We start from the raw sequence: 14092 nt of genomic DNA, 5'->3' as shown, positions 1-14092 counted from the left end.
TGCCACACACTTTTAAACAACCGAATCTTGCAGGAACTCACTCACTATTGTGAGGACAGTACCCAGAGGATGGCACGAAGCCAGTTCAATCACCTCCCACCAGGTCACGCCTCCAATATTAGGGATGACATTTGAATGTGAGGTTTGGACAGGGACAATATCCAAACTATATCAAGCACAATTCTACTAGGATAGTTATCAATAGAAAAAAAAATCAAAGAAAGGAAGAGAAGTGGGAGGAAGGAAAGGGAGAGAGGAAGAGAAAGAGGGGAGAAGATGTACCACTTGAAAAAGCAAAGGGTTCTCAATCACTGGATGTATTTTAACACAAGAAATTATTGCACTAGACAACATTTATACTATGTAATGTTAAACACATCTTCCTTTCCCAGCATTCTATGATTTTATGATTTAGGGTCAAACTAATGACAATAATATTTCTGGGATGTGGGATCCTTATTTTACAATTAAAAATACTATAAAATTCTTTCAAAGCCTTTTCTTGACTCGTAATTAAACATTTAAGACTACACTAAGTACAGAAAGATATATTAAAATATGCTACATTAAGAAACTCAAGTGATTACTCATTTTATGTTAACTATTACCCTTCATTTATTATTTCGGATGCAGTGCCTTGCACAGAGTAGGTTTTCAATAAATCTATTGATTTTTGATTCCTTCACAACAGGCTTTCTTATGTAAAAAGTACCCACATGCATTTTGGTAACTATTTTAAACGTATCCCTATTTGACAAAACACATACACAACCCCAAAATCACCATAAACAAAGGAAGAATGAAAGTAACAAATTGGAAAAACAAAAGTTTGCCCAAATTACAAAGTGATTTCTGGTCTTTTAGGTATAACCAATTCAATACAATGATCCTTCTATGTAATTTCACATTCAAGTTTATTTTACAAAATACCTAATATTTCAGAAGCATATAAACTAGCTAAGAGAAGACAAATATGGAAATAAACTTTCACATTCCATATGAGATAAAGGAACAGAATAAGAACAACAATTTTTCCTCAAACACTTATTTTTAATAACAGCTTTTCAAGCAGACATTGCCAATTACAGTGTCAGGGTTACTTAAGTCACTCTGAACTGCAGGTCCAGCATGACCTCCTTCTCAGGAAACAAACCCAGAGAACAAATATAAAACGTTGCAGATCAAGGGTGCATCCTGACACCAATAGTCTAGGAAATTTGTCAAGGTCATGACCATGACATCTTTCAGCTTAGGCTACAGCATAACAACATGTGAGCTTTACTGGGATAGTAAAAGATTCATGCCTTCAGATGCTCAGTGGACAGACACTCTCTGTCCACTGAGACAACATGAAAAGTCACTAAATAGTAGTTGTTGAAGTTGGTAGCAAGGGCTAGATTTTTTCCCCCCCATTTTCCTTCATCTCTTGGTCATTTACTTCATTCTTGCAACTATTGAACTCCAGGATACCACTTACCTGCTCTGCTTCCCAAGAGGCAGCATATGCAACTTCTATTTCTAGTATGGTACAGGATTGCAGAAAGTGTTTAGTTCCAATAAAAATCCTTTGAAAACCTAACCCAGTCTAGAAAGTGTATCCAAACATGTTTTATGCAGAATGAATTATTTCACGCAATATGGTATAGCACAAAATGCGAGCTTCCCTAAAGAAGATGAGAAGGGAATATAACCTACTAAGGAGAAAGGAACAGAAAATGGGGAAAAGGGAAATAACTTGACAGAGCTAATCAGGAAATAGGTTAGATGATTATTATCAAAAGGTAACATTACAATAAAACCACAATTAGAACACACTAATGTTGTACTGTTACACTAATTTTATTATTTATATAGTATAGAATCTTTAAAATAAGTTTTCTACTATAAATACTGATATATGTTGGAATTAAGTTGCATAAATCCTGTGCCATATTTCTGCAGTCTTAAATCTATTTGCATTAATATTGCATTATTTTAATCTACCCCCATGACAGTCTATATTTATCAGTTCTCATTTTCTTCCTGGGCACAAAAGTAGACTACATTTCCCAGCCTCCTTTGCAGTTAGATGTGGCTGTTGGACTTGCTTTTGCCTAGTGGACTGTGTAAACCATTTCTGGAACTGGCCCAGAAAATTCTTTCTCACATGATCTTCTGCTTTTCTCCTGACTAGCAGCTGAAAGCAAAGGATCAAGTAACATCTCTGCAGCCCTGGAAAATAGCAGAACTACAAGATGTGTAGTATGGATCTCTGAAAAACCATAGGCAGTTCTCCCACCATCAAGGAACATCTGCATTAGATTTGACATAGCAATAAATAGACTTTTGTTGTGTTCAGATAATAAGAATAGCTTTGTTTGCTGTGGAAGCTATTATTAATTTCCCTAACAACAATAATACCACATAGGAGGCTGTATTGCCTTGTATGCAAATTCTTCCATCGTTGTTCAAAATCAACTTCCATTAGATAAAACATACAAATTCAGCAGGTAGGGAAAGAAAAGCCCATCAGTGAGACACAGGTGCATTAGGAAAGATTCTACAATGTAAATAGATTGTATATCAAATTTGTCCCATTATAGGAAAATTCCAAATAGGTATCAATAGTATTGCGCATAGAGTTACTTCACAATGTTTCCAGAGCCACTGCAGGGCCTGCCTGTAGAGTTGATGTCTTTCTATGTTTTTGCTTTAAGCTGTGTTCTTCATTGTACAGAACCACCTGCTTGAGTGATTGAGGCAAGAATAATGTCCAAAGAGCTTGTGTGTTAAATCAATACTACAAATGGCCTTCGAAGGAAACATAAAATAACCAAAGCCTTTATGTTTCAGCTAGTTAACCATAGAAGCCACAAACATTTATTCTAAGCACAAGTAAGAGCCTGAATAAAGGAAAAGGAGTACCTTTTCTACAACAGTAATAGTGATTGTGACTTCTTTAACTTGATTTCTAGCAGGTGAAGGAGGGTATATGAAAATACAACAACTCCTTGGGCTTTGTTTTCAAGATAGTTTACCTCAATTTTTAAGGAATTCAATGTCCCTGCATCAATAATGAGATGTTTCACTGATAATGAGGATCAAGAGTATAGAGCATTTTTATAAGTTACTTATTTTTGTGAAACAAATAACCACAAGTTTTGCATCCTAAACAACATGCACTTATCTGAAAGTTGCAATGGGCCAGGACTCTGGTCACAGCTGAACTGGGTCCTCTGATTCATGATCTCTCTTTAACCTGCAATGAAGTTCACAAGGTGGGTTACTATCTCATTTGAAAGGTCAACAGGGGAGTTATATGCTTCTATGGTTACTTACCTGGTTATTGGCAGGATTTCATGTATGGAATATTGTTGGACTGAGGGACTTACGTTGAGTATTAACCAGATATTTCTCTTAGTTACTTACCATATTTTCTTCTTAAACTTTTAAGATTTCTTCTGCCAGCAAAAGAGAGAGAGAGAGAGAGAGAGAGAGAGAGAGAGAGAGGGAGAGGGAGAGAGAAAGAGAGAGAGAGAGAGAGAGAGAGAGAGAGAGAGAGAGAGAGAGAGCATGAAAGTCTACTAGCAAGAAAGAGAAGTCACAATATTATGCAGTTGAATCATGGAAGAAATATCTATTCTCTGGAAGCAAATAACTAAAACCAACCCATACTCAAAGGGTGAGTATTACACAAGGAGCTTCTACTTTAGCTTGCAGTCATCCTGTTTAACTTTAGTGTATAGGTTCTGGTGGACTTTTGTGGACTTTAATTCCAACGAAAGCTTACTTACTCTGCTTTCTTTGATTTTGCACTGCTGGGGCCCCAGCTCAATCCTTTCTGGTGATGTAGAAGGTATCTTCTGGAATTGCCTGCTATTGCTAATTGATGTGGTTTGGATTTTCCTCCCCACCAATGATCATGTTGAATTGTAATCCCCAGTGCTGGAGATGGGGCCTGGTGAGAGGTGATTTGATCATGGGGGGTGGATTTCAAATAAATGGTTTAGTACTATCCCTTTGGTACCATTCTTGCATTTGTGAGTTCTCCTGAGATCTGGTTTTTTAAAAGTGTGTAGCACTTCCCCACTTACTCTCTTCTGCTCCTGCTCCCACCATGTGAGATGCTTTCCTCTCCCTTTGCCTTCCACCATGATTACAACTTTACTGAGGTCTCCCCAGAGGTAGAAGCCACTATGCTTCCTGCACAGCCTACAGAATCATGAACCAATTAAACCTTTTTTCTTTATAAATTACCCAGTATTATGTATTTCTTTATAGCAAAGCAAGAATGGACTAATACAGAACACTGGTTTCAGAAGTGGTACATCACTGTAAGGATACATGAAAATGTGGATGCAACTTTGGAACCAGGTTATGGGCAAAGGTTGAAAAACTGTACAGGACTCAGAAGAATATTCGAAGACGAGGGAAAGTTTGGAATTTCCTAGAAATGGGTTGAATGGTTATGCCACCATGATGGTAGTGATATGGCCAGTGAAGACAAGGCTGATGAAGTCTCAGGTGGAAATGAGGAACTTATTGGGAACTGGAGGAAAGGCCACTTGTGTTATGCATAGCAAAGAGCTTGGCTGCATTGTCCCCTTGCTCTAAGGATAAATGGAACTTTGAACTTCAGAGTGATGATTTAGGATACCTGGTGCAAGAAACTTCCAAGCAGCAAAGCATTCAGGGGTGCCCTGGCTGCTTCTAACAACCTATGCTCATATGAGTGAGCAAACAAATGACCTAAAGTTGGAACTTGGATTTATAGGGGAAGCAGAGAGTAAACATTTGAAAAATTTGCAGCCTGGCCATGACATAGCAAAGAAGAGTCTATTTTCATGGGAGGACTTCAAGCAGAGTGCAGAAATTTGCATATGTAAAAATGAGCCAAGTGCTAATACCCAAGATAACGCAGAAAAGGCCTCAAAGGCAATTCAGAGAACTTCTTCACAGCCCCCTCCCCCATAACAGACCCAGAAGCCTAGGATGACAGAATGGTTTTATAAGCCAGACTCCATGCCTCACTTCCCTGTGAAACCTTGGGACACTGTTCCCTGGATCCCAGTAGCTCTAGCAACAGCCTTGGCTCAAAGGAGCCCAGGTATGGTTCAAGCTGCTGCTTCAGAGGGTGCAATCCATAAGTCTTGGCAGATTCCATGTGCTGTTAAGTCTGTGGGTGCATAGAGTTCAAGAATTGAGGTTTGGGAGCCTCTGCTTAAATTTCAAGGATGTATGGAAAAGCTTGGATATCCAGAGAGAACCCTGTTGCAGAGATGGAGCCCTCATGTAGAACCTCTACTAGGGCAGTGCAGAGGAGAAATTTGGGGTTGGAGCCCCTATAGGGTCCTCACTGGGACACTGCCTAGTGGAGCTGTGAGAAGAGGGCTGCCATCCTGTAAACCACAGAATAACAGATCCACAAAGAGCTTGCACCTGCACCTGAAAAGTCTGCAGGCACTCACTGTCAGCCTTGGAGAGCAGCTGTGCTGGCTAAACCCTGCAAAGCTATAGGGCCAGAGATGCTCAAGACCTCAGAGACCATCCCTTGTATCAGTGTATCCTGGATGTCTGACATGGAGTTAAAGAAAATTATTTTGGAGCTTTAAGATTTAATGAATGCCCTGCTGGTTTTGGAACTTGCACGGGGCCTGTCCTCCCTTTCTTTTGGCCAATTTCTCCCTTTTGGAATGGAAGTATTTACCTAATGTCTATACCTCCATTGTTCATTGGAAGTAACTAACTTTTTTGAATTTTATTTTATAGTCTCATAAGTAGAAGGGACTAGGCTTATCTCCAATGAGACTTTGGACTTTTGAATTAATGTTGGAGTGATTTTAAACTTTGAGGATTGTTGAGAAGGCATGTTTTTGTTTTACAATATGAAAAGGACATGTGATTTGGGAGGGGCCAGGAGCAGAATGATATGGTCTGGATCTGTATCTCCACCAAATCTCATGTTGAATTTTAGTCCCTAATTTTGGAGGTGGGGCCTGGTGGGAGGTAACTGGATCATGATGGCAGATTTCTCATGACTGGTTTACACCATCTCCTTGATACTATCCTTGTGATCATGGGTGAGTTCTTATGAGATATGGTTGTTAAAAAATATGCAATTCTTCCCCCCTTGCTCTCTTTGCTCCTGCTCCCACCATGTAAGATGCCTTGCTCCCACCTTGCCTTCTGCCATGACTGGAAGCTTCCTGAGGTCTCCCAAGAAGCAGAAGCCACTATACTTTCTGTACAACCTGCAGAACCATGAGCCAATTAACCCTCTTTTCTTTATAAATTACCCAGTTGCAAGTATTTCTTTATAGCAGTGTGAGAACAGACTAATACACTGAGTGATCTTTAAGTGAGGAGGGAATTATAAGCTGCTGAGCCTGCCTCTTCCTATGCTCTTTGGTGGAGGGTAGGGAGGCAGAAAATTTTGCTACTGCTGTTGCTGCTGGCAGATCAGCTTTCTCACTCTCAAAGTCTGATTCCAGTCTAACCTGGAATGGCTGTGGAATGGGGACTAGTCGCTCTAATTGTGACTACTGTAAGGGGATCAACTGCCTGCTGATAAAATGTATTATAGGAGAAATAGAATTCTATGTAAGAGTAATGAAAAATAAATAGCATGGGGTTGATAATCAGAAAATTTTTCTGATAAGTGTACCTAATTTGTATGACCTTATATCCTAGTTTTCCCAGAATAGTTACCATGTATGTCTGTTCTTTTGGTGTAATTATTACTAACGCTCTTGCTACTCTCAAAATAATCTCATCTTGAACAATAAATCATGTGGTTACCCTTTCTGTAAGTGCAAATAGGGATGACTTGCAGTTGGTAGAGAATTTTTTGACAACAGTAAATGGCATGCACATAGATCTTCAGACAGAAGAAAATATAATATGCTAAGAGTATACTACTAACAAATAATTACTGCTAATTGAATGTACAGTGTGATTGAAAACTAAAGATGAGGATGAGCACTTCATTGGGCTTCACAAATTGAAACTACACAAGCTTACTTAAAGACTCTGCCCTTTACCTTACTACAATGGAGAACCTTTGAAGCACAGTGAAAGTTAGATTTGACATTAGAAATATCACTGTGGTTGAACTGTGAATAGTGGATTTTTTGGATTTGAGTGAGATTTAATGGCTATGACAGAATTTCTTGGTGACAGAAACGACAGATCCTGGGAGGCTAATCCAAAATACTGGCCATGGGAATGAATGAATGGAAAAGAATTTGCATAATAATTTATAGTTAGGAGTTGTAGAAATTGGTGGGTTGCCGAAATTTGGGGGTTAAGGGAATGTTAAATTAAAGAGGTCCAATTGCCCAATTAAGGATGGGCCTCTCAGACTTGAGCAACTGAGTGGTTGGAGGTACCATACAATGAGCCAAGAGGAAAAGGAAAAGTGGTATTCAAGATAATTTGTAGAGGAAATGATTCAACTAATTGAGAGTTAAACATGGGGAAGAATGATAGGTAACTGGTGCCTTATATTTCCAAATGCGGGTGGTTTGAAAAAATTATGACAGTTAGCATGTTTAAAAGGAAGAGAGAACCCATATGGGAATAAGGAGGTTGTTTTTGGACATGTTCAGAATAGTTTAAAAGGAAGAAAAGGTTTAAGTGTTAAAATAAATTTTAACAGTTATTTATATCTAGCAGACCATTAGAAGGGTCCAGGCAGATCTCAATAGACAGAATAAGACCAGACATACAAAGTTAGTAGGCATCCACTGAGAGAGGTAAAAACCCTGAATGTGGCTAATTTCCCAAGAGATCCTGGGAATAAGATGCTGGGACATGAATTATCATGGGGAGAAAGACTGGCAGTGCTAGTTATTGTAATTCTAGCTATAATTCTAGTGTTAAAGAGCAATCAAAAAATGCAAATTTTATTTGACCATTTCAACATGACTGATCTCTGAGAAAATATTTAAGTAGAATGAAGGAGATAAAAAAATTGATTGAAAAGTTTTATGAGTAAAAGAGTAGTGAAAAAGAAGATCCAAAGGATCCAAATTACATTTTTAGTAGAATCTTTTTTCTGTAACATACAAGGGAAATGACTGTAGATTAAGGCCATAGAAGAGGTGAAGCAGTGTTCCTCATGGATGCATGAAATGGGAATGTATTCATAGGTAGAGATGAACCATTGGAGAAAGAAAGTTTCAAAAGAAATTTCAAAGAAATGAGTGAAAGTAATGGACCAAGTTCCATAGACTAGAATAAAAAATTACATAGTATTTATAATCCAATAAGAAAGACATTTTTATTTAAGAGGTAAGAAGGGAGTAGAAGTGGACTACTGAAGATATGTTGGACAGGGGTAAAAACCAATGGAGAAATATGTGAATAATATTTTTTTTAACTTCTTCTGTGAGTGATGCTTTGTACTGGGTCTATCCTAAGTAATCCTCACTAGAATTCTTGTAATTATAGATCTACTTAATCAAGTTATGTTACCTGATGTAACAACAATAACAACAACAGCAACAATAAAATTCCAAATATTAGTGGCTGAAACAAACTACAGTTTACTGCTTACTTAGATGAAGGTAAAATGCAGTCATTTGGAGGCCATCCAGACTAACCATCCTGGACCAATGGGTCCTTAGTATTCTCCACTGGATGGCAGTGGCCAATAGACCAGGGAAAAGTGAATGTGAAATGGATTTAGCCTAAGCTTTTAGGGGTCAGGCCTCAAAGTAACATGCATCATTTTCACTGAGTCCCATTAGCCCTGACTCACTGTCAAAGCCTGAGAAAGGAACTTCTCTGAGTGCTTAGAAATAAAAGACCAAAGAGGGCCTGGTGAGCTCACGGTATTACCCATGGGACAGCACGTATTGTTATCCACTTTGCAGAGAAGGAAACTAAGATTTAGAGAGTGCTTAAGAAACTTGCCCAAAGGTCACATGTTTTAGTAAATTGAGTCTGGTCAAGTCAGTAAATTGGAGCATATCATCTTCCACAAAAAGTGACAACAGACCACAGAAGAGTGAGAAGCCTTCACTATTAGGGGGAAAACAAGTACATATGATGTGGGAACAAACTCACTGAAGAGGAGCTAAAGCTAGAAACAGACATCTCTCTTGAATCCATTATCTCTGCTTTAAAGACCGCTTTCAGGACACTCAGCAGATTGTACTCTTTCATTTTATATTTAAAAACAATTATTAGATGCACACTAGCTATCACACACTATTCCAGATGTTTAATGCACCAAACAGATTTTCTGACCTCATGGGGCTTATATTTTGGTTTGCAGATCCAGAGAAGGATAACCATGCTTTCTGATTTTGTGTAACTTATAAGAAAAAGTAAAATAATGTATTGAAAGAATATGGGTTCACTTAAAGTAAAACAAACAAAAAATAACTAAAGAATTAAATTTGTACAGAAACTATGGCTGCTTTAAGTATCTATATAACAAACTAACAGGGAATGTCTTCGGTGTGGAACAATTGGGATAAATGGACTCCAAACATTTCAGCCTTTAAATACTGTAATTGACCCTCAAATCCAGGAAGAGGAAATCTAAGCAAGCTGGATGATATTTCAACCTTTTGGCTAAGGTGCCTTAAAGGAAGTTCCCACCAAGACAGTTAAAAAAGAAAAAGAAAAAAAAAAGGTGTGGGGGCAGCTGGGTGCGGTGGCTCACGCCTGTAATCCCAGCATTTTGGGAGACAGAGGCGGGCGGATCACAAAGTCAAGAGATCGAGACCATCCTGGCCAACATGGTGAAACCCAATCTCTACTAAAAATACAAAAAAAAAAAAATTAGCCTGGCATAGTGGCACACACCTATAGTCCCACCTACTCGGGAGGCTGAGGCAGGAGAATCACTTGAGCCACGGAGGCAGAGCTTGCAGTGAGCCAAGATGGCACCACTGCACTCCAGCCTGGCCACAGAGCGATACTACTTCTCAAAAAAAAAAAAAAAAAAAAAAAAAAAGTTGGCAAATAATTATCTAAAATCATGATTCATGATACAATTACTAGAAAAATAGGAAATACATGTAAACAAACAAAAAGCATCAGAGTTACCGAAAATCCCTAACAAATAAATTAATTTTAAAAATTACTTCAAAATATGTTAAATATTATGAGAAAAAAATTGAGTGGTAGAATAGGAAATAATTGAGAGAGGAAGGTAGTTTAGATAAGCTGGATAAGGAAAGCTGCCTTCATATCCTAGGTATTTGAGTCCTGAAAGAGGAGATGCTAATCATGAAATCAGCCAGGGACAAGTCTAACGACACAGGGAATAACAAGGTTCTGGGACAGGGCGTATTTTTAGGAGCGGAAATTTTGATACTATAGCTCAGAAGCAAGAGTAGGGAGTGTGTGGAATTCATACCAAGTTATGATGGATTGTTAAGTTTTTATTTTATTCAAGAGGCTGTTACTATTTTTAAAAAGTGCATATTAACTCAGGAGTGTCAAATAACTGGATTCTTTTCTTTTCTAGGATAACATAAGAATTCCTTTTGTCTTTTGCCTACTCTTCTCCTACCACCTCTTTTCTACTACAATGTTATGATAAGAGCAGCTGCCTTGGCAGTTTCTAATTGCAGGCAAGAGTCTTAGAGGTGCCATCTATTCTTTCCAGCTCCTTTGGTTCATAACTCTCCTGTCCCAGGGGTAACAAGCACATTGGGAGTAACTCCTTGGAGTAACACAACCCAGTATCAGTACTAGCTGAGCCACTTCCTACTCACGTGGCCTTGGGCAAGTTATTTAGCCTCTCTAATCTCAGTGGAATCATTTTTTAAAGAATACAATAATACGAAATTCCCAGGGCTGTGGAACAGGCTAAATGAAATAACATATTTTAAGTATTTAGTCTATTCCCCCAAACATGCAAAGGGCTCAATAAATAGCAACATTGAAAAAACATTGTGAAACAGAGTCAGGTGCTCAAGGAGAAATCCAGCAGCACTCACTGCAGATGTCAAAGCACTTCAAAATAGAAGAATGAGATTTCTGGAGTCCTGTCACAACCAGATGATTCTTTGTGTCATCTGGAAATTGACACTCATACATTTGTCTACTTTTCTCTGACCATGTTTCGGCCAGATAGGCTCATCTGGTGGATATTGTGGGAATATTTGAAGAAATCACTGGTAAAAAGTTGATTTTCAAAAAGTTAAGACTGGCTTTATAACGGTCCCTAACTCATTTCATAAGAGATTTAAAGTAGCTACAAAATGATAAATGAAAATGCAATATAAAAGGATGAGATATAAATACTTAACTACTACAGTAAGTCAAATTTAATCAACCTTTGTTTCCTTTATTTATACCTTAACTACATTAGGAATTAAAAACTACTAAAATACATAACCAATATTATAAGTTAGATAATGGTGAAAGGGAAAAAGAAAATAAGCAAGAAAAATAGCATGAAATGAAGCCATAAGTAAGGGAAATATATTACAAAAACCAAATGGTGCAAAACCAAATCATTAACGGGAAACAGGCACATGTTATACGTTAGTGAAGGAGTCCAGTATGAGGTCATGTGGATGGTGGAGACTTTGGTTATTTACTTCCTTTAAAATTCCTCATGTTGTTGCTAGAATTGTATGCACGTGTGCTTCTTTACCTATTTCTAAACCTCTAGGTATTTGTAAAATTTCTGATTGTTCAAACATAATTTACAAAAACAAACCAAACAAAACACATTTATAGAACAAATTAAATCCCTCAGGCAACCAACTAATGCTCCCTCCACCCAAACCCTACTCCAGTTGCTCATAGTAGGCCTTAAGGTTAGATGGCTTTCTTGCAGCTAGTGCATTCAGGGAATCCTAGTCAGATATACAATTCAAAATATCTATCAAATAAAAACAAACTAATTGCTATAAGGGGAAGAATGATTACGATCAGAAGAAGGGAATAGAGAGGACTTTCTGTGCTGTAAGAGGCAATGCAATTCACGTATTCTTAATATAGACACAGAAATTACTTCCTTGGTTCAATTCAACCATAGTTACGAGGTAGATTGTAGTCACTACTGATACTGGAAAGAAAAAAACTCCATTCGATCCCTGACAAAAGATGGCAGATTCTTAATTTTCACAAACTTTAAAAACACAGCAATAATTTCTGAATTCCTTACTTAATCAATATTTGTTATACATACATTTCTAAAACTCATAAAAGAAGTGAAGTATTTTTTAGAATAGATGGAACTGTGAATTTTCTTTTTCATTCATTATTGAAAATGCTTATTACATTTTGAGATGGTGCAAAATGACACTTGAATTTTTTCAGTATGTAAAATACCTGCATTAAACACCTAAAAGACTATTGCAATATGCATCATAGACACTGAAGATTTAATGAATGCTACTAAAACTGCTAACACTTCTAATATTTTGCATCATTCAATTTCACAAACTGGTAAAACTGTAACATCTTTGTTCGTAATTTCATACAAACTACTTATAGTTTTTGACATATACTAAATTTAGATCATATTGTTGCTGTATAATTATTTAATTTAGGTGAACTATTTAATGGTTTAATATTTCTGGTCCATTTGTTCCTAAATTTGTTTTGCACATCTTCTAAAGCCTAATAAAAGTTCCCAGGGGATAATAAACGTGTATAGATTGTAGATAAAATGTATTTTAAGGAAATATGGAATGCATTTTCAAAATGTTATTGTATGCTTGCAATAAAACTTGCCAGGGTTTTCTTAGGAATGTAGTTTAATGAAGACAAGTTAAACCACTCTTTGTGTAAGATTTTTCTATATATAACCAATTATTTAACCAGAAATGAATTGAAATCAACTGCTGTGTATCTGTGATTTCCACTAAAATTTAAATTTTTAGGCAGTAAAATTTGATTTATATTACATATAAATATATAACATAATGGAACTTCTCACTGTGTATGGCACATGGTAGGCACTTAATAAATGTATATTGAATTATTGATATGTGTGTGCATGGTTGAGGCAGAAACCACTGTCCCTCTTGAAGCTAACATTGCACTTAGCTTATGTCAATGACTGTATCTATGTGTATGTGAGTGTGTACAGTGCTTTTATTCTGGGATTCCTAATACCAGACTGTTTTTTCTGCCTAGGGATAAGATTTCCATGCTCCAGTTGAAGCACATTATATTTTTATAATATTAATTAAATATATAGTCTGCTCACTTTTACATCTGTACTGTTTTTTCCCTAGATACGTTTCTTTAAACAAAATGGCCTTACCATTCTGTTTCCTTGTTAGATTTTTGTCAGAGGGAAAATTAATTGAAATACAAAATGGAAAAGCTAAAGAAAACAAGTGAACTACTGTGAGTCCCTCAGGTTCTTCCATTTGGACCAAAGGTTGAATACGAGCCACTTACTGCTGCTGCAGTTATGGGTAATGGACACCTTTACTTAAAGAATTTTTCAGGAACAACAAACTCCTCTCGTAAATTGGGAATTACCAAAAACAATAAAGCAAATTCTCCTTTACTTCTTAACCTTTACAAGGAATCAAATACAGGCAAAAAGAATTGCTATATAAAGAGAAAAATAGAATTTGTATGTGCTACTTGAATTTGATTCACTCATATATTTCATATGCTTTCAGAAGTAAGTTTCTGAAGCGTTAAATATAAATTAGGATAGAAAGGTTTACATCAAAGGCACTGAAGATTTTACCACAGTAGGTAAAGTATTTAAGGTGAGAGTAAGTGTGAATTTAAAGGACAGGCAGTGGTTGCTTCTGGACAGGGTCAGTGGCTGCCAATAGGATTTGATGGGGCAGATAGTGAAAAATTCTTGTGTCCTTACATTTCTCTTTTGTGAATGAAGCCATTGTTCAAATGGTGATAGCCTATATGAGTCCATTTCACACTGCTATGAAGAAATACTCGAGACAGGGTAATTTATTAAGAAAAAGAGTTTTAATCAACTCACAGTTCCTCATGAGTGAGGAGGCCTCACAATCATGGTGGAAGGTAAAGGAGAAGCAAAGGCACATTTTAACTGGTGGCAGGCAAGAGCGTGTGGGCAAAGGAACCGCCCTTTATAAAACCACTAGATCTCATGAGACTTATTCACTATCATAAGAACATCACGGGAAGAACC

At 37.1% G+C, this 14092-nt stretch overlaps 1 long non-coding RNA gene across 2 annotated transcripts in view; it reads right to left on the bottom strand.

Annotated features, from left to right (window-relative positions):
- LOC135970885 (uncharacterized) overlaps positions 1-14092 on the bottom strand; it is a 440877-nt gene that overhangs the window by 56921 nt on the left and 369864 nt on the right. Inside the window, exon 3 of one of the 2 annotated variants that reach the window (XR_010586762.1) lies at positions 3319-3440. This is a non-coding gene — a long non-coding RNA (uncharacterized lncRNA). The remainder of the gene's footprint in view (positions 1-3318; positions 3441-14092) is intronic. The other variant, XR_012435305.1, reaches the window with a different exon arrangement.

The sequence above is a fragment of the Macaca fascicularis genome, chromosome 5 (genome assembly GCF_037993035.2).
Source record: "Macaca fascicularis isolate 582-1 chromosome 5, T2T-MFA8v1.1".
Taxonomy (NCBI): Eukaryota; Metazoa; Chordata; class Mammalia; order Primates; family Cercopithecidae; genus Macaca; species Macaca fascicularis.
Note: the sequence above shows the minus strand (reverse complement) of the source record. Positions and strands in the feature narration are given on the sequence as shown.